General features: G+C 39.9%; 1 protein-coding gene across 1 annotated transcript in view; it reads left to right on the top strand.

The window, feature by feature from the left end:
- The window catches only part of SND1 (staphylococcal nuclease and tudor domain containing 1), a 594953-nt gene that overhangs the window by 419135 nt on the left and 153527 nt on the right, over positions 1-22291 (top strand). The window lies entirely within an intron of this gene.

The raw sequence follows: 22291 nt of genomic DNA, 5'->3' as shown, positions 1-22291 counted from the left end.
AAAATGCTCAAAGATCTCAGAAAAGTGTTTGTATTGCCCCTTTATAGAAATCATGAATTTGGCTGTGGAATAAGAACAATGCAGGAGTTAGCTCAGCTTGTTCTGTATATTTGATTTAATAACAGGATATTATTTATATAGCACCAAGAAATTCTGTACTGTTGAATACAGAGCGCAAAGGGTATCATAAGAAAATGTATGTAGAAAAACGGAGGTCTGCCCAATAGGCTCAGATTTCTTAACAGTTTCACTATGGGAAAAAAAAAAAAAAAAACTGTTTGCATATCTCAAAATATTTCCTTCACTATATGCAAACCAGCCAATCTAACCAAGAAGCGCCACAATGATTCTAATAAGTCATCTGTAATACTCACACAACAACCTCGGTGATACTTGTCAAGTTGTGTCATTTTCAACAAAGGTGTATATCTAGCACGAGCACAAGATGCTCCAAAAGAAGGCCAGGTAAAGGAACCGCTAAGGATGACAATATTCCCCACCTTTCACAATGCACGCTAGTAACTGTAATGGAAAGTTCGATTTGTCTGGGATTCAAGCAAGCCTGGAATAAATATAGGCAGTTTTCAGAAAACATGTTTCTGAACATCATCTTCACAAATCCATGGCGTTTCATTGCCTTATACGTTGATTCTATGTTTCGTGTTCACCAGTACTTTTAACACTTCACTCTGTGTAGACTTGCATATAGTTCTGTATTAGCCAGAATCTGCTTTCCATGTAAGGTTTCTTTTCTGCCAAGTGACTGTGTGTGAATACAGCCACATATTTATTTACTCACCCTGTACACTTGATCACTAGCATCTAATTATCTGGATACATCTCGGAAGAGTAGGTTATCTGCAAATCAATGCTTTAAAAGAAAACTCATGTAACAAATGGCAGACTTATAGGAAAGACGTTCCATCCTCTATTGACTGCATACAGCTCTATGTAATTCATCACCCTCACATGTCAAAACTGAGGGGGAAAAAAATCAAAATGGGCTATTTTGCCTTTTTATATATACATTGCAAGCAAAAGTAGACTTGGGCACAAGGTTAAATTATTTCACTAAAGTGAGAGTTCAAAGGAATTTAATTTTGAAGGCCAAAATAGCTGCACTGGAAAAATGCTTTGTCAGCTATGCTGTCCGTTAATCTACTCTGGCCTTAAATGTGAAATTAACTTAGAATTTTCACTTTAGTAAGTAACCCTGTAAGTGTACTGTGGAAGATGTGACATTGAGGTGCGGCTAAGGTGTGGTCCATGCCACTGTCCTCTCTTGCCTTGACTACTGAAATCCACTTCTCACGTGCTCCCAGTTTGCCCCGCTACAGTCTATAATGAATTTGGCAGCGAGGCTCATCATCCTGTCGGCCGGCACCTCCCACACCACACCTCTCTGTCAGTCCCTGCATTGGCTTCCCGTAAGATATAGGACTCAATTTAAATTTCTGGTTCTTGCTTTCAAATCTCTTCATAATGCTGTTTGCACCTATCTATCCTCCCTAATACACAAGTATGTCCCGTCCAGGCCCCTGCGCTCTGCCAAAGACCTACATCTATCCTCTGTTTATACTCCCTCCTCTGATGTTTGCATTCAAGACTTTTCTGCGGCTGCACCGTTCCTGTGGAACTCCCTTCCCTTCTCAGTTAGACGCTCACCCAGTCTTCACTCCTTCAAAAAGTCATTAAAAACTCACTTCTTCACAAAAGCGTATCAATTAAACTGTTAATGGCTCCCAACTGATTCCTCTCCTACAACGGTTATTTAAAAAAAAAAAAATAATAAAAGCTTAATTGAATACTATTCTACCAATCTACTTCTATAATACTATCTTTACCTCTTGTGTCACTTTACCTCCCTCTAGTGTGTAAGCTCATTGAGCAGGGCCCTCAACCCCTCTGTTCCTGTGCGTCCAACTTGGCTGGTTACAATTAAATGTTTGTTAGTCCACCCATTGTAAAGCTGTGGAATTTGTTGGCGCTATATAAATAATAATAAATAATTGGGTAGCTTCAATGCGTGACAATGTAAAATCAGAGCAATCAAGTCATGCAAAATTGTATGGTATTTTCTGTAAAGAATTCATACAATCTTGTATCCTAATTTCCCCCCCCCCCCCTATTTATATTGCTCTCCTCAGATAGATTTTTGTACATGCTAAAAGGTACACCTCACACACATAATGCACTTCAGTTTTCTGAAGTTCTTTACGTGTCTGGAGTCTGTAAATTACAATAGATCTCAGCAGTGCCAAAGAGCTCACGGAAGCTGCACCCGATCTGTGCTAGCACATGCCTGCCTTCACTTCTTCTCAATGAGCTGTATTAAAGTTCAGTGAGAAACATAGAAAAAGCACGATTGCGTGTACGCAGCTTTATTACGAAGTTTTTTAAAAGTTAAAATAATTTTAACAGAAGCAATTTCAATTCTACATTTTCCTGTACCATAATGCCGCCTACAAAAATCTGCTTCATATTTATGAACATTTGGTTTAAGTTTAACTATATATTACCTTCAATAATGGAATATGGAGGGCTGGCTGTGCGACCTTGCGTTAAGAGACACTTGAAAATGGCTTCAAATACACATGTTCCATTAGTCTTATGCTAATAAAGGATAAGATCAAGCGGAATGCAAAAAACATTTTTAGTGTTTATGTAGATACTATATGAACTTTCTAAAACTGTTACTTTTATATTTTATTTGGTAGAAAATATTTTCCCTATATAGTGTCAAAATAATGTATCTGCTAGTTCTCTAAATCATTATCCATGCATGCAAGAAAATTGGTTGAGAGGTAGACTTTGGTGAAATAGTAAATGGTGTGTGTGAACAATATAGCGGAGGGAGGCACATTGGGCTAAAGTGGCTCACATTGGTTGGATTAGATGCAGAAAACTTGATAAAATATTATAATTCATTTAACAGTACTGGTTAAAAAAAAAAGTTTATTTCTATGAAATGTTTGCTAGAATACAAAAGACTTAAATGATAAACGTGCTGTTGATAATTTAAACTTTTTTTTATTTTATTTTTTTAACCTCTGAAACTTTAGAGCCTAGTCTGTATTTCTGGGAATTTCCTGTGGCTAACTGGGAATAGGGCTGTTAGTCTGCACATGGCTATCAGCAACGCACCTGTAAGTAAAAATGTTGGGATTGAGGAGGAGCCAGTGAATGTTTTCCTAGGTGCAATTCTTCAATACCTAGCTACTTTTAGTTTTAAGGAAGGAAGACATCCTATGCTTAAAGAATATAATTTTAATAAAGGTTCACACATTTCCACACCAATTGTGATCAAGAAGACTGGGACTAATGAATGACCTTTTTGAATATCTGTTAAATAAATGCACATATACAGTATGTATAGCATGCTTGTAACCTGCTCAGCTACTGAAAGCTTGTCCTACCTACTCCTGCATCTCAACAGAGAACTTGATGGGGTCCATAACCAAAAAAACATGAGTTTAGATGAAAATTTTTATCTACTTAAAATAAAAAAGCTGATAAAAAAAAATTGAAAAGTGCATACATATCTGTTCCTTATTTGATATCCAGTCACACAAGTAATATTTTTTTAATTGCTTCCTGCGTGGGATGGGATACATTTTTAGTTTTCTTCTGTTGTGATTTTTTTTTAAAGCTGGATTGTATATGTATGTGTGTATATGTATGTATGTATGTATGTATGTGTGTGTGTGTGTGTGTGTGTGTGTGTATGTATATATATGTATATATATATATATGTATATGTATATATATGTGTATATATATATGTATATGTATATATATGTGTATATATATATGTATATGTATATATATGTGTATATATATATGTATATATACATACGGTATATATACACACACATTCAAAATACCAGAGTGGTGCAGTATGCAATGATACAATTTTTATTGGACTAACATAATATTTCAAAGACCAGCTTTCAAGAGTTTTTCTCTCTTCGAAAGCTTGTCTTTGAACTATTGTTTAGTCCAATAAAAAAATGTATCATTGCATACTGAATACTCTGGTATTTTTGCATCTTGTCCACTGGACTAATACGGCTAATCAAATCTGTTATATATATGGAAAACAAAATATTATATATATTAAGCCCACAGTGGCGTACACACAATCCATGGGGCCCTGGTGAGAAACTGATCTGTGCCCCCCCCTCCTCCTTTTCTCCCCACTCCCCCTCCCCCCCCCCTGACAGACAGACACACATGCATACATACATACATATACAGACAGATACAGACAGGCACACACATATACATACATACAGACATACAGACATACTGACCGACACACACACACACACACACACAGGTACACATACATACAGACCCACACAAGACACACATACATACAAAGACACATACATACAAACACACACACACACAAACACAAAATGTTTGTCACCCTCCTGTTTCCTACCTTTTAGGTGCAGGAGGGGTGACTTTCCCCGGATCCAGTGGTGGCTCAGGTTAATGGGAGTCAGAGTTCCCACTCTGACTTCCTCCTTTGCTTCCTACCGCACGGTCTCTGTGTATGCTGGGAGGAGTGACCGCAGCAGTCACTTCCTCCCAGTGTGTGATGTAGTCACAGGGGGCCTGGTTGCGCTATTAAAATGCTGCTGCGCTAAACGGCCCCCTGACAATCGATCTCTATCGGGTGGCCCTAACAGCATGGCCCTTGGACGGCTGCCCCGGCGGTTTGCTGCACAGGCCGTGGCCGCAAAAGATGGTGGTGGGTACCCGGTCGCAAGGGGTCCGCAGGGCAGCTGCGACCGCGGTATGTACGCCACTGTGAGCCCAGCTTTACAACATATTTAAGTAACATATATAACAGTATATATATATGAGCCCAGCTTTACAAAACATTGCAACAGAAGAAAACTGTCTATATATACATTTACATCCTACTTCTTTTATCCATATATAATCCATCCACTCCAAATAAATTACTTGTGACAGTGCAGGGTCATGCTTAGGGACTCTGTTGACTTGTAAATAAACATGTTCAGTCTAACCGTTAAAATTATTTGCCTTGACATTGGCCCATTCTTAAGATAAGCACGGCTATAGTAAACTCTACTAAAACTTTGAGAAAGCCAGTGTCTTTAGGCTCCCTAGATTTGCTCAGTGGTGCTACACAGTCATAGAATTGAGGGTGCCACAGGCGCTAGTCATCGGCAATCTCGGCATGTAATTATCACTCTAGTTTTATGTCCTCTTCATCAAAATCGATATTGGGCATCATACCATTAAATGAGGAGGCTGGCTGCCCCTATACTGCAAAGCAATGAATCTGAAAATTCTTTCGAAGAGAATGAGTTAAAGGTTATATATTTATATATTCCATCTGCCTTACAATGATTCTAAGAATGGGAGAAAAGAAGCTGTACACAGTCACGAGCTCGAGGTAGCAATAAGGGGGAATTGATTTAATCACACATGCCTGTGGCATTTTAAGCATAGATTTCTCGTTAAAACACTTCTTTCTTGCCGTTATCTTTGGATGTACGGCTCAGTCCTTTTACTCTCCTTTCTGACCTTTTAGATGCTTCCAGCTGCTGAACTGCAGATACCACGGTAAGATTGGATATCTGTATGGATTCTGAGTACCATACCTCTGCTCATTCGATACAAGCAAACCACATAGATCTTACACCAGTGCTAAGCTGCCTCAGCTAGATTTGCAGAAAGACATTTATGACACTAACTTAATCGGAGAGGAAACACAAACAAAACTTAATAGTGGCCAAAATATTTTATATACAAAATGTGGACAATCTTGTTTGTTAAAGCAATAAATTGTCCTGACCCTTGATGCAACTTTTTATTCCACCCCATTACCTGCTTCCAAGAAAGCTTAAGTTCCTTGCAGGTAAACCTGTGTCACAGCTTTATATAAACTAGCGGCTTGTTGCAAAAGAATGGTACAGTATCTGAGCATTTTCTACAGATTGTAACTTGAGGAAAAAAATGAACAGAAATTATAAACTACCTGGCCTGCTACACTCTGAACATCTGTAGTGCATATCCATGAACCCCTGCATGATGGGGGAGGATATGTACTAACCCCCACTGAAAACAAATCACATATGTATATTTGAAGTAATGAAAAAGGGCTGCACTCACGGTCTTGTAGAGAAATGTGAACTTCTTTATTGAGGGTCCAGGGATAAATCCACTTCAATAAAGAAGTTCACATTTTTCTACAAGACCGTGAGTGCAGCCCTTTTTCATTACTTCAACTTTACATTATTGTTTTGAGGACTGGCACCCGGCCATAATACATTGTCTGAGTGCAAGGACACAGTCAAAGTATTGTGTGCATATATCTTTATTAATTCTTTGCAATTTATTACATTGGGAAGATGGGCCTCCTTTTCCAAGATTAGCATGATTAACCATATACAGATTAAGATCCCAATTATAATTTAAATGGAATGTGCAACAAAATTAAATAAAAAAATACTGGAAATGAAGGTAATTAAAGCTCTTGGGTCTTCCTTTAGGTAAACTGTGTGCAACAGGGGAATATTCAGAGAATGTGAGTGGTCCATTTGTCCAAATGAAGACAGTAACTTTAAGACAGTCTTAAATTGATGTGTAAGAAGGGAGGGTCCCGAAATATTTAACTGATCAGAATCAAGAGAATGAAAATAAAGTGGAGTTGTCACACAGGAGTAACATAGATACACAGCACAATAATCGGATATATATATGTATATATAGACTGGTTATATATGGTTTAATCTTTAATGTTGCCAATGTGAGTTCCATGACTTCCCAGCATTATCCATTATTTGCTTTTTTACTACAGTACATCTATATCCAACTATCCATATACTCTCAGTACCTTATCTTGCCAATTGTCTAAAATATTAATAAAAGCATATATTGTTTTTTTTTTTTTTATGCTATTTATTTATATGTATATTTATCCTTTACAGGAACACTACAAGCACTCTAACCTATACAGCCCATTGCAGTGGTTATGGCGCCAGGCAAGCCCTTGAGACCTACCAGCATAATTTGCCAAAACATTTTAGAATGTTTTGTCACCTTACCTGGATCCCTTGGGTGCTCATACAACATCTAGTCTTCTCCACCAGGAGAGGCTAGATGCCTTCAGTGAGCTAAGCCTCACTCTACTCAGGAGACACTGTTATGTAGTGCATCATTGTATGTCCATACTTGGCTAAATAGAGTTGACTGGATTCTCCTCCAAGGAAAATCTAGCCGTAAGGATGTCCCCCTAGGGAACCTTGGTGGATCGACTGAGCACGCTTAATTAACTGTAACCTGTAAAATGGCCAAGGCTAAGACTAATCAGATTGAAGAACACTTTAAGTTCCACAATGTCCCTTCACTCTGAATACTGCCTTGTTTACCTATATGATCCCCAACAAGTAAGATGCCTTTTCTTACTCTTGATTTTAAGAGAGTGAGTGGGAAGCAAATTAAAATATTATTGGTTTGTGTTTTCTCTGCATACAGAGCCCCCATATCCTCTGGTTCCATTGAATATAAAACAGTTTTGGCTTTGCTAATGGCAATGATCTAAAAGTGTCCCTTCAAGCTCTTTATTTGGAAACATTGGTTTAGCATTAGCTTCTGCTGAAATAGTCATAGCTTGTTTTTGAGATGTTTAAAGTTGCCTGAACACTATAGGAGTATAGTCCTGCATGTATGTGGTGAACACCAAGAAATTAGAAAAACATATTAAAACATTGCATAAAGGAGTGTCAACAGGAACATTTCCGATAGACCGCAAAATCATTATTTGCATAAACTTCAACTCTCTTCACTTTAGCTTCTGCCCCCTCCAATCTTCTGATACCGCTCTGATTTAAGTTACAAATGATCTAATTGTAGCTAAATCCAAAGGCCACTACTCTATTCTTCTTGGCCTCCCTGCTGCCTTTGACACTGATGAACATGTCACCAATATCTTCCATCTGTTTTGATGTCATCCCGCTTTCTGAAACAAAATCTTTCTAAAACGGAGTTTCTTATTTTTACTCCTCATAATACTGATCCTCTTTTCTTCACTCTCCGTGCAGGTTGATTGTATCCACCATTTAAAGCTTGCTGACGGTTATCTTTTATTCTAACCGCACTTTTGCGCCTCATGTCAAGTCTGTTGCCTGAATCTTTCGATTCCACCTTAAAACATTGCCAGCGTCCGCCCCTTTCTTACACAAGATGCTGCTAAGAAACTTGTTCATGCTCTAGTTCGCGCACTGATTACTGTAATTTCCTACTAACTAGTTTCCCCAGAAGCCATAATGCCCTGCTACCATCTGTAATTAATACTGCCATCAAGCTGATGTTTCGCTCCTGTCGCTCCTCTCACACCTTACCCCCTTCTCTTAATCCTTGCATTGCCTTCCTGTATCCTATAGGAGTCAATTCAAAATAGTAACTCTATAAACCTCTTAACTTCAGGCCCTGTAATATTTCCTCACTAATTTGTAGGTATGCCCCTTATTGGTTCTCCAAATGACCACCTCCTGCCTACTGCTTGCACCCTTACTCCTAATTCATGCTTGCCGGACTTCTCGATGGCGGCTACTTTCCTATGAAACAGTCTGCCTTCCCTGAGGAAAACTCTTGACAGCTTATTGTTTAAAGGGATACTCTAGTGCCAAGAATACAAAGCGGTATTCCTGGCACTATTGCACCCTCTGCCTTCCCCCTCCCTGGTAAATAAAGGGGTAAAAAGACTTTATTTACTTACCTAATTCCTGCACCGATGTGCCTTGGCGCTGGGTCGTCCCTCCGATGTCCTGCAACCAGTGGGCTCTAATGCGCATGCATGGTAAATGCCACGCTCGCTTTAGAACTTCCCATAGGAAAGCATCCGAATCAATGCAGTGTGTGAGGACGTCCAGCATCAGATACTGGACTAAAGGCCCCTTTCAATCCAGGAAGCTCTCTAGTGACTTTAATAAGATACAAATGACTGCAGCCAAAGCCAAATCTATACTAATTCTTCTTGACCTCTCTGCTGACCATGGCCTCCTTCTCCTAACTATTCAATCTCTTGGTCTCTGTGACACAGCCCTCTTGTGGTTCTCCTCCTTTCTCTCCCAATGCTCCTTTAGTGTCTCTTTCCAACAGCACCTCTTCTCCTCGTCTTGTCTCAGTCGGAGTCCCTCACGGTTCAGTTCTTGGTACCCTTTTGTTCTCTCTTTATACTGCCTTTCTTGACAAACTCAATTCATTTGGATTCCAGTACCACCTGTATGCTGACGACACCCATATATCTCTTCCCTGCAACGTGTCACCAATTGCCTTTCTTCTATCTCTGACTGGATTTCCTTCCGCTTTCTGAAACTCGATCTCTCTAAAAAAAAAAAAAACACTGAGTTTCTTATTTTTCCTCTAACACTGATCCTCCTCCTTCACTCTCCCTGCAGGTTGACTGTACCTGCCTCACCCCATCATTTCAAGCTCGCTGTCTTGGTGTCCATTTTGATCCTGGCCTTACATTTGCGCCTCATCTGTCATTCTGTTGCTAAAACCGGTCTATTCCAACTTGTTCATGCTCTAGTAATCTCACATCGATTTCGTAATTCTCTCCAAATTGGTCCCCAGAAGCGATAACGCCCCCTTACAATCTGTGATGAATGCGGCTGATCTTTCTCTCATGTTGCTCCTCTCACACCTCACCCCTGTGACGATCCTAACCATTACCTATAAACCATTACCTATAAACCATTACCTATAAACCATTACCTATAAAGCTCATTCATAGGTATGCCCCCTCTCGGTCTCTCTGCTCTACTGGTGACCTTCTCCGGTCTGCTGTTCGCACCCTTACTGCAAATTCACACCTGCAAAACTTCTCACAGACGGCTCCTTTCCTTTGGAACAGCCTGCCTACCACTGTCACTCTCCCCTTGTCTTCAATCCTTTAAGAAATCCCTCACAACCCATCTTTCCAGGATTGCTTATGGCCTCCAAGTGTAACTTCTATTCCTCAAACCTTCCTCTCGCTCTCTCCTAAAGAGCCACACTCCACTCTCACTTCCAGTTCTGCTGCTTTCCCACCATGTCTATTTGCTGTCTCGCTCAATGCCCTTCCTATTGTGTTTTTATACCCCACCTCTTCTAGACTAAGCTCGTTTGAGCAGGGTCCTCAACTACCTATTGTTCCTGTAACATTTTGTTATTGTCACACGTGGTAAATTCCCCTTTTATTGTAAAGCACTGCGGAATAAGCTGGCCCATATAAATAACCAATAATAATAATTGTATACAGCTAACATCTCACTAGCATTTGTCTGCATTGTGGAACTTGAACTCCATGCATGCACATCACAGTCGATATATGAAAAACAGTGGGTTGTATTTTGTTATCTAGCGTTCTTTAAATGTGAGTTGTTTGCCAACACCATTAAATGGTGTAGGACAGGGGTAGGCAACATTTTAGCAGCATTGTGCCTGAATAAGATTGTGATGTCCCGTAGCGTGCCGGTCCTATTTTTTTTAAATTGAGGTGTGCATGTTGCCGTATTCTTCTTGTGTTATTATACTGCAGTTACATAGTTGGATAGCTGAAAAGAGACTTGCGTCCATCAAGTTCAGCCTTCCTCAGTTGATTTGTTTAGTTTTATTTGTGCGTATATGAGCTATTATATTGTATATGTTCATGAATAGTTTGTGGTGTTGTGTATGATCCCTATGAATGTGGGCTGTGTATGGGGGCTGCTTGTGGAATTGTGTGCATGGGTGGATATGTCACGTATGTTTGGTAGTGTGTTTATGTGAGGGGCTGTTTGGGGTATTGTATGTGAGGGACTGCATGTGGGGTTGTGTGCATGTATGTGGATTGTTAGTGGTGTTGTGTTTGTGCAGATTGTGTGTTTGTGTATGAGCTGCTCGTAAATAGTTTTACTATTTGTAAAGACCTGTAATTTCACATCTACACAGAGTGGGAAACTGCAAAACTTTGCAAGAATCATAAACGGCAATTGTCAGTGTTTATTTTAGCTAATTGCACAGATTTGTTACTGGATAGTGCTTTTAAAGGACCACTATAGGCACCCAGACAACTTTAGCTTAATGAAGTGGTCTGGGTGCCAGGTCCACCTAGGATTAACCTTTTCTGCTGTAAACATAGCTGTTTCAGAGAAACTGCTATATTTACAAATGGGTTAAACCAGCCTCTAGTGGCTGTCTCCCTGACAGCCACTAGAGGCCGCTTCCGCAATCCTCAATGCGAAAATCGAACTGAGCAGTCTGTACGTCCATAAGAAAGCATTGAATAATTGAGTCTCATTGACAGCCGCTAGAGGCGCTTCTCACTGTGATTTTTCACAGTGAGAAGATGCCAGCGTCCATAGGAAAGCATTGAGAATGGCTGAATTCACGCACGCGCATTCAGGCGATGACGGGGGAAGGAGGAGGAGAGTTCCCCGCGCCGAGGGAGCCCGGCTCTGGGAAAAAAGGTAAGATTTAACCCCTTCCTCTCCCTCCAGCCCGGCAGTGTGTTTTCCTGGCACTATAGTGGTCCTTTAAAGAAATAGGCATGCACTATAATTCAGAGTAAAAGAAAAGTGTATATATAGTATCTTAATACCTATTTCTTAGAACCTTTAACTCAGTGGCGGATCGGGGGGGTGGGGGGGCGCAACGGGGCAATTGTCCCCCCACGATTCTCCCCTGCCGGCTAATGCAGGGCTGGCATTGTCCAAGTGCCAACCCTGCAATGTGCCTGCAGACCGGGGAGGGAGATCAGAGATCTCCCTCCCCGGTCTGCAGGCACTGTGCTGGCAGCCGGCAGGGGAGGGAGAGGTAGGAGAGAGGACCTGGGAGCTCTTACCGGCAGCTCCTCCGGGTCCTCCTTTCGCGAGCACGGATCGTTGCCGTGGTTACCACGGCAACGCTTCAAATTTTGTGATGGTGAACTCTAGCCCTGGAGCTACGGGCTAGAGTTCACTCTAACCACTGGAACCAACAGGGACTCCCCACCGGACCACCAGGGATCCAGAAATGTCCCCCCTCCTCCCTCAATAAGGTAAGAAGGGAGGACATAAATATATTTATTTTATTAAATAAAAATGTTTTATTAAAAAGCCTCCCTGCCCTCCTCCCCCCCCCCCATGCAAACACTGCCCCTCATACACACACTGCACACACTGCCCCCCATGCACACACTGCCCCCCATGCACACACTGCCCCCCCCATGCACACACTGCCCCCATACACACACACGACACACTGCCCCACACACACTGCCCCCCATACACACACTACACACACTGCCCCACACACACTGCCCTCCATACACACTGCCCCATACACACACTACACACACTGCACACCCATACACACACTGCCCCACACACATTGACCCCCATACACACACTACACACACTGCCCCCTACACACACTAAACACACTGCCCCCCATACACACACTACACACACTGCCCCCATACACACACTACACACACTGCCCCCATACTCACACTACACACACTGCCCCCATACACACACTACACACACTGCCCCCATACACACACTACACACACTGCCCCCCATACACACACTGCCCCCCATGCACACACTGCCCCCCATGCACACACTGCCCCCCATGCACACACTGCCCCCATGCACACACTGCCCCCCCATGCACACACTGCCCCCCATGCACACACTGCCCCCCCCATGCACACACTGCCCCCATACACACACGACACACACTGCCCCACACACACTGCCCTCCATACACACTGCCCCCATACACACACTACACACACTGCACACCCATACACACACTGCCCCACACACATTGACCCCCATACACACACTACACACACTGCCCCCTACACACACTAAACACACTGCCCCCCATACACACACTACACACACTGCCCCCATACTCACACTACACACACTGCCCCCATACACACACTACACACACTGCCCCCATACACACACTACACACACTGCCCCCCATACACACACTACACACACTGCCCCCCATACACACACTACACACACTGCCCCTCAAACACTATCCCCCATACACACACTACCCCTCAAACACTATCCCCCATACACACACTGCAACTCTCACACACACTGCCACCCTCACTTACACACTGCACCGCTCACACACACACACTGCCCTAACACACACTCGCACTCACACACCACTGCTCCTATATCCCAGCAGACCCCAGGTGAGTTGTCAAACTGTTCTTAAACGGTTTGACTACTTACTCTGGGATGGGATCCTGGCACCATAACTACTTCACTGAGCTGTAGTGGTTATTGTAACTGGATTATATCTTTAAATAATCTACAAGTGCCCCTCCCGAGATCAGGCTCTGGATCCGCCACTGCTTTAACTGTGCATATAAAATATGTATGTTTATAGTGTGTGTAAAGTTGTTCCTTCTAATTATTCTCTTTAGTGAGTAGAAACTAAATTGGCACCAGAACATACAAATGGCAGATATCATAATATAGATAACTTGTGTATATATATATCTACAAATACAGAGGAGAAGGAACAAATAGCAATTAGAATGTAGTAAAAACTGCATTATAAAATCTTTTACAGAATTGTTTAGAAATAATATTCATTAGTAAGCATAGTAATTTGCTGTTTAATTTAAGCATGTTTATGTTCCCATCAAAATTGTGTATTTCAAATGTCTGCTGCTATAGTAACCGAAATGTCGCTGTGTATCCTGGTTGAAAGTGATAAGAATTGCAGCCCACAGAGACATTGAAGCAAGGAACACCCCATAAGTAATATTAAACCTATAGTAATGAGTATACTGCTGCACCCCTAGTCCTTACAGCACTGTACACAACATTGTAATGGCACTTGTCATGAGAAATAGTGCTAAAATGACATTATCTCTCTAGTGGGATATCATAGCATTACTCTGATGTGCTACTTTTTCTACATTTGCAATTTCTTATATTTAAAGCGAGCTGCATTTAACCATGCACTTAAAACATTAATAGAGAAATTACATCACCTAACTAATCCTACAGAAGTGTTAGTTATTTATTTGAATTGGCAAATTGCAAAGTTTTGGGATTAATATTGATGGAAATATTTGGTTTATTTTCCAAACTAGATAAATTACCGGATTAAGGCACAGGAAATAGGAAAACACTGTTATGTTCCTGTTTCTAGAGCATTGATTATTTACTCTTTTGACCCCACATTATTTATGTTGCTTTACAATGGCAACCCGTTCTTCATTTGTAAAATTAACGTAGTAACCCACGTATAAACTAATTGGCAAATAGATCTATTTAGAAAAATGTGTTAAACTTTTCCCAGTGTAAGCCTGGTTTATATTGCACCAAGAAACGCAACCCCCAAACATATTTTGGGCAGTTTCCGTAGACCTGTCCTTTTCCAACACCAACTTAAATGGCACGACGTTTTAAATGTGGTTCCCAACTCAAGGGGTAAAAGAAGACTGTATGAATCATAATCACTACAGCATGCATCCCAAGTATCCCTATTTAGGGTCCAAATCCCTCTGCCCCTCTTTTTTTTATTTTTTTATTATAAATTCCCTTTTTTCTAGGAGCTCCATATTGTTGATGTGTCTGAGTGTATAACAGAGATCCACAGCAATAATACTCACTTTAATATCTTTAAACTACAATCAATGTGTTTATAAATCAGTCTGTGTAAATAAAATACATTGTTTTTGTTCTGAGTTACATTTTAGCTGCATGAATTATCTGTAAATCACCTAAAAATGTATCTTAACAGCCAGCCCCTAGCCACACCCTACTCACACCTCTAAACTTGCAGAGTTTTTGTCCACTTAAAATGTTGAGGCATGCAATAGCATGCTGTTGTAGTGATCATGGCACCACAACCACTGCAGCATGTTGCAGTGTTTCTGTGGTTTGGAATGTTCCTTTAAGAACCAGTGTCCTTGAGTGACCTGTAATTGTCTGATTAAAGCCACAGCATTTGTAGCATTTAAGCTCAAAATGCTCCTGAAAGACTTACACATATTTCCATATTATCATTGAGTACCAGTCCGTTAACTTCAACATTACCTTTCAATGGAAAGACTATTTATAATATCAATTATATTTGTTCTGAACGTAAAATGACCCCTTCTTTGTCTAACAGTGCACACAGGTCAGTCAGTCTTGTTTTAATGGTTTTTCCCATAACTATTTTGTTTCATGACAGCAATGCATCCTAGGCTGCTGTTTCGTCTGATTGTGGTGTTGATGGATGTTTGTAAGGTAGATTGTAACTTTGCACTGGGTGGCCACAGCCTCAGTCAGTCCATCACTGGAATTCACATATATAGTTTGCTAGTAAATCCTGTAATGTATCTGCGTGTGGTGTGTAATTGTATTCAGGGTAGCTATGCTAGTGGTATGGACATATTTGTGGTTCTAAACCTTAATCCATTCATATGGGCTGCCCTTGATTTATAGAAAAACTGGTGATGAAACTGCAAGAGCCTTATAGCAAACCGGCTGAGCTGGATTAACACCACATCTTTTTGGTTCTTTGCTCAGAGCAGTGTAACAAAATTATAGAAAATATCAATTGTTACAAAATCTAGAACAATGATAACCTTCGCCCAAAGAAAATTGCAGCAATTCAGTCTCTGAAAAATCTTTGACATCTTGTCTGTCGTCCTGCCTCTAATCTTTGGGTTTTTAGATTAAATGCTCACTTAGGTTGATTTGCCACTCATTTTAAATGCCTTATTTATATAATGGATTTAAAAAAAAAAACAACAACAACAAAAAAAACTACTCTATTCCTCCTATTTGCAGGATCAGATTCACTACACCTCCCATGCCTCACCCTTTGGTCAGTCCCTACATTGGCTTCCTAAAAAATATAGAGCTCAATTTAAAATTCTGGTTCTTGCTTTCAAATCTCTACATAATGCTGCTTCCACCTATCTATCCTCCCTTATACTCAAGTATGTCCCGTCTAGGCCTTTACGATCTGCTGAAGACTTACATCTATCTTCTGTCCGTACTCCCACCTCTGATGCTCGCCTTCAAGATTTCTTGAGGGCTGCACCGTTCCTGTGGAATTCGCTTCCCTCCTCCGTTAGATGCTCACCCAGTCTCCACTCCTTCAAAAAAAATCTTTAAAAAACCCACTTCTTCATAAAAGCGGATCAATTGAACTGTTAATAGCTCCTGACTGATTCCTCTTCTGCAACTGTCACTAGTCTAATACTATCCTTACCTTTTGTGTCACTTTACCCCACTCCCTCTAGCATGTAAGCTCATTGAGCAGGGCCCTCAACCCCTCTGTTCCTGTGTGTCCAACTTGTCTGGTTACAACTACATGTCTGTTCGTCCACCCATTGTAAGGCGCTGCAGAATTTGATGGCGCTATATAAATATCATCATAATAATAATAATACAGCAACTTTCACTAAAATTAGGAATTGGTCGAAATCTCAGCCAGAAGCTGCCCATCATACCGGTCTATGGGATACCCAGTGAGCATGTGCACATGTTTTGTCATGCATGTGTGCTCATTATATTCTCATTATCGATGTCTGCTTAAAGGCAATGTAATGGAACAAAAGGTGTGTGTATATGTATGTAAAAGCTGTGGTATTTTCCAGCATGTTTCTACTTTAAAGGGAAACTGCGGTTAAAAATCACCCATATTTTCCATGCATTATATACATAATAAATTGAAAAAGGCAACGCATAGAAAACAGGCATTGTTTAGTGGGTGGCCTTGCAACTTCAGGCAGACTCCATACCAGAAAGACATTCTTATCCTATAGAATCCTGCATAGCAGAAGCTTATTGGATAAGTCCTTTATCTACAAAAGCAGTTCCACTCCTTGTTTGGGATGAATGGAACTGCTTTGTTTCCGGATAGTGGTCATATTAACATAGGGCAACATCCATACCCATTTATTTTCCTTATTTTTCATGAAATGGGATGACACACTGCAGATGCTGCATTTTTACGTTGATTTATGTGATCACTTACACAGGTGTTTTGGGGTATGTATGGCCAACTAGGTTTCCAGCCATATCTTCTCACTTTTAGTCTATGAATGATCGAGGGATGGTTTAAGTGAGGTTGGGCAATTCTAAAAATGAGCTTAAACTCAGCCTATATATATTCCTGAAAGGAGAAATACTTGTATGAAATACATGGGTCAAGCTGTCCTTCTAAAGCTCTCCAGTTGTTTTTTTAAGATACTGGATGCTCCTCATTGGGGACTAAATAAGCAGAATTCATTATTTAGTAAAAAAACCTCTTCCAATTTGCTTTCTTTTTATGGATATATTTTACAACGGCAAGATAATTCTTTCAAGCAGAGTGAATAATAGCAATTTAGCTATTGAAAGAAAGTGCTAAATATTTTCTTGTCACCAAATCATCAAAGGTAAATGGGATCAGCAGATTTTATTTTAGGCAGTTGAAATTAGGCCACAGAAGCATTATGATATAGCATTTTGATGGCTCAGGAATACGTAGTGATCTATAGTGCCATGAGCATGGTTTAAGAAAAATGTGAGTTGCAGCTATTGATGCATTATAGAAAAATTATTATTTCCTGTAAACTATTGATTATAGTGATACATTATCATTGTACCTGCCTAAAAAAAAGTTTTCAATGCAATCTAGAATATATATTCTGGAACACTAAAGTATTAGTGTGGTTATAAATATTGATCTAGTGCTTTATTGGTCAGTAAATGTGTATGCCATGAACTTGTGCACACTGTATTCATAAGTATCAAATGTCCCAGTACATTGGCAAGAAGATATCTAAAGAAAATGGAGGTTCACTAATTAAATGATCTGTTACAGCCTTATGTCTTACCCAAGGTCCAATCAATGGGCAACTCAAAGACGAAACATATAAATGTTGCCTTTTTCTGAAAAGTCTATTAATATGAATACAAACTTCTATTTCTTTCTAATTTATAGTCTACCTTTAGATTAAAGCTAACTTGGTCGTCATAGATTTTAGTTTTCAGGTAAATGCATTGGTCTTGTGTGTTATCAGCCATTTTATTCATCCTGGAAGGATGAAAGATGAGTAAAACCTACAACAGAGATAAAACAGCGAGACCTGTAACCACCGTTATAACTATCCCAACTGTTTTACTTCTCGAGATCTCATCTAGATTACCGACCCGCCAAGTGGTCTGCACTGGATTTAAAGGGCACAATATGAAAATGCCACAGCACCTTGCCCATGTGAATGCATTACATTTCATATAAACAAGGCTTCCTAGGTCTTTGCTCAGAATAGTGTACCCAACAATGTGTAAAACACACTAACTTTGCAGAATCCATAGATATAAAATTATCACCACGACCAAATTAAACCAAATGCATCACATCAGCCACTTGGAAAGAGTACAATCCGGTATAATAGATCTATACCCCCATCACCACCCTATAAAGCTTCTAGACCTACCATAGCATGTATAACTAGAAATGTTTGCTTAGACATATTTAAAGGGACACTGTAGGCATTTTGACAATTTCTTTTTATTGAATTGCTTATAGTAATTTGAATCTCCTGGCACTCTCGCTCCATTCATTAATGCCCCATTTTTAAGAAGCCCGTAGACCTGCCTCCACTAGAGTAATGGCTCAGGCAGAGATTACAGATTTCCTTCTCGTTAGATCGATTCATAACGATGTGTACAAGTAATTAGTCACTGTGATATGATGAAAGTGGTCAGATGACGCACTGAGCCAATCACAGCCACCCATTGCTGCTCAGACTAATACTTGTTAGCCCATGCTGTACAAAGGGGATGGGATGCTTGGGGACTCTTGTTTAGCATTCAAATATTAAAAGTGGTTTAATACCACACACACACCGCTAAAACTTGTTTTCTTTTATATAAATTAGCCAAAACTTAACAATGCTCATCAGCCATGTTGTGGCATCTCCGATCATGCAGGTTTCTAAAACTATCCTAATGAAATGAATCATGTTCACATGTTCTATTGGAGCTGTTAAATGTTTTTGTGTGTAAACATCAATACTAAAGGCCTACCTCTCAACAGTCCTGTATCCAGTTGGATAATCCCAATATTGTCCTATACCCTTTCATATATCCCTTTCCCTTGGACCTTCTATTCTTGGGGAGGCCTGACCAAGTTCAAAAGACTAATGTGTGTGATTGAACCCTCTATGTAATCATTTATGCCTGTGTAAGAGATCTTCTGCAGTGCTCTGTTAATGCTTGGCCTTGTTAACGGACTGTCGGCATATGCCCACGTTCTTGGGATAAGCAGTTGCTTGTTGCCCCTTACACACCTCCCTATTTAAGTATGAACAGTACCATAGTGTATTTGTGTTCTAATTTTGGAAGGTAACATGAGATGTTTATAGCTAATGTAGCATTTCTTAATGTCAATCAAATATGATTTTTTTTGTTACTAGTTCTCATAACCCCTACAATTTTACTAGACCCTATTTTCAGTATAATGGCATTAAGCTTGCAGCTTCATTGTGCCTAATAAATTCTTAGTTATGCTTTTCTGATCAAATAAGTGTTTTATTGCTTTCTATGGATGCTGAAACGGCTGAACATAGTTTGCCTAGAGCTTTTATATCATGAATGCAGCCTTGAAGTCTTGACATTTTTTGAACAGTTAATGCAACTATCACAAATAATATATTTTTGCCTGTTAATCACAGCCTGACAAATATTGAATCATGTCCTAACATTTTCTGTAAAAGCACCCATCCCTACTCCCCCACCCACCACCCAAACAAAATAGGGCAAACAAATTCCTTAAAAAGAAACATTCAATTCAATGATGTGCTGGGCCACCAATCAATTAACAAACCATCTGTATTGGGTTTTTTTTATTGCACACTAATGCACTTTGTAAAATATCCTCATACATTTTGCTATTATCTTAAAGAATAGTTAATGTGTTGAATGCAACTCAGTTACACAATGGGAATCCTGATAATTAAATGGTAGACCCACAAAATGGCAGTGGGCACTCGCTGTGTGAATATTATTTAGTTGCATTATGAGAAGGAAGAACACGCTTGTAGTGAAAGCATATGCATAGAGAAAATAATCTTATGTTTGTCTAATATAATATAATTTGTATTCTGGGGGATCATTTCAATATTTATATTGGGACTACCGTTGCTGCAACTGATCTGTGCTTTTTAGCTATGCACCATTTCCAGTAACTGTTTATATGAAATAACAAGGGTAGGTGTGCAGGATTGTGTGTGCAGGAGACCTATAATCTCTATACGCGAGAACAAACAAATCCCTTCCGATCCTATGCATTTTAGTCCAATTTCTCTTTTCTCCATTGAAAACAAAATGAAAATGGGTTTGAAGCCAGACAAAATCTAAACCTGTCCACAGATCCACCTGCCACTGTCCACAGCCTACGTTCTACTCCAAATTAAAAATCAAAGAACTGATGTTTCAGGATACAGGGATATGGAAAATGAGTATTAATTGATGGAATTAATAAAAAAGATAGACCTATTTCAAGCGACATAGGGAGCCGTGGTTAGAAAGTAATGTCTGCAAATTAAATGGAGTATGACACAAGCCCGGTGAGGTTTTTGCAGAACTCCAGGCAGGTGACCTTGTACTCAAACTAGGTTTTTCAAGGAGAAACTGCGTAAAATTACATTTCAAGTGGGTGTTTTTTGTTTGTTACCCCCACCCCACTTCTTTACTTCTCACCAATCTAGTGTGCCATATCTATATTTTTTTTTAAAATTTATAATGCATAAACATAAACTGCAGCGCAGTACAATTAGATTTTCCTCCAAATTTAACATCCATGATTTTACACACACACACACACACCGAAACACTTAAAACTGAAAACATTTGAAGGGCAGGGTTTCACACTGCATCAGTATTGAACTCTGCATTAGATCAATCTCATGTTGGAAGTTCAAGCTAAACACATTGCAGACATTTCTGTCAATTAATACCAGAAGATTTAAATGTTGAAGCATATAAATCGAGTCAAGACAACATGCCATCCATTAACATTCTCATCTTTGCACCGACAACAAGCCACTGACAACACACTGATCTGCAAGGCTACCACCGCCGCTAGGGTTAATGGGTCACATGACTACAATGGCTCATTCTGTGATACAATAAAGAAACTGGTTTTCTTAAACACTGACTTAGAGATTATTTTTTCTTTAATTTAGACATTATAGAAGATATATCTTCAAATGCAAGAATTTGTATTTTCATATCACAAAGCATTATTGCCACATGTAACACTTTGATTGTCGTGGGGGTAAGCAAAACCTATGTGGCACATCTTTGGTGCTCAAAGTATTCGGATGCAGAAGTTGGCCTGCTGTTAATGAAAGGGGATAACCAAAGTTAAAATATATCTGGGTGAAAAAACGCACCCCACAGCCTAGACACTTGCAATCAAGCTGAATATATATATATATAAATATATATATATATATTATATTATATTTACACACACACACACACCCTATATCTCTAGTTCAAGATATTAAGACAATAAGTATGTGTAACGAGAAATGAGCTATGTATAAAAAAATGCAGTGTAAAAGAAAATTTGTCATCAGGAACTCAGTATACTTAACTCTTAGCATCCTGTCTTTTACTGCAGCAGAGACTGAGATCTCTGCTCCTTGTAAAAACTGTTCCCACCCTTCTTGTTGGCAAACCAGGTATCACCCTTTTATTATTTAACTGCTATATTATCCAAATTAGGGGAAGCCAGCAGCTATGTCTTGCCACCTGTCATATCTGTTCTGTACAATTAACCTTTTCAGCGCAAGCATTGGAAATGTGCCCTTGCTGCCTTCCTGTAGTCACTCAATGGGTTAAATCTTGTTTTTATGGGTTTAGGGGAAGCGTTCAGGTTTCAGTTTGCACCACACAGCCCTTCCAGTCATGGAGGGGTTATACACAAAATGGCTAGCCCTTGCAGCATGATTTCAGGTTTCCAGTCCTTATTTACAGTTTTCATCGGCCTGACACTAAAAAGCGTTAATTAGAGCTGCAGGAGTTTGGTGCAGAATGGGAAGATGCACCAGCTCTTCTATTGTATCCAGATGACTAGAACTGCATCCTGATTTTGGCATGTATGTGTAGAATTAATTTACTTGAAAGAAGCACCCCCTACCCCCACCCCCACACAAATCTTATGTGATATTAAGCTGGCGTATAAAATGAGGCAACCTTTGCCAGTTTACTGAAAAATGGGGTTATGATACACTCCCACTCTCTAGCCATATAACGAT

This window comes from Pelobates fuscus, chromosome 3, assembly GCF_036172605.1.
Source record: "Pelobates fuscus isolate aPelFus1 chromosome 3, aPelFus1.pri, whole genome shotgun sequence".
In the NCBI taxonomy this organism is placed as follows: Eukaryota; Metazoa; Chordata; class Amphibia; order Anura; family Pelobatidae; genus Pelobates; species Pelobates fuscus.
This window is presented reverse-complemented; position numbering and strand designations above follow the sequence as displayed.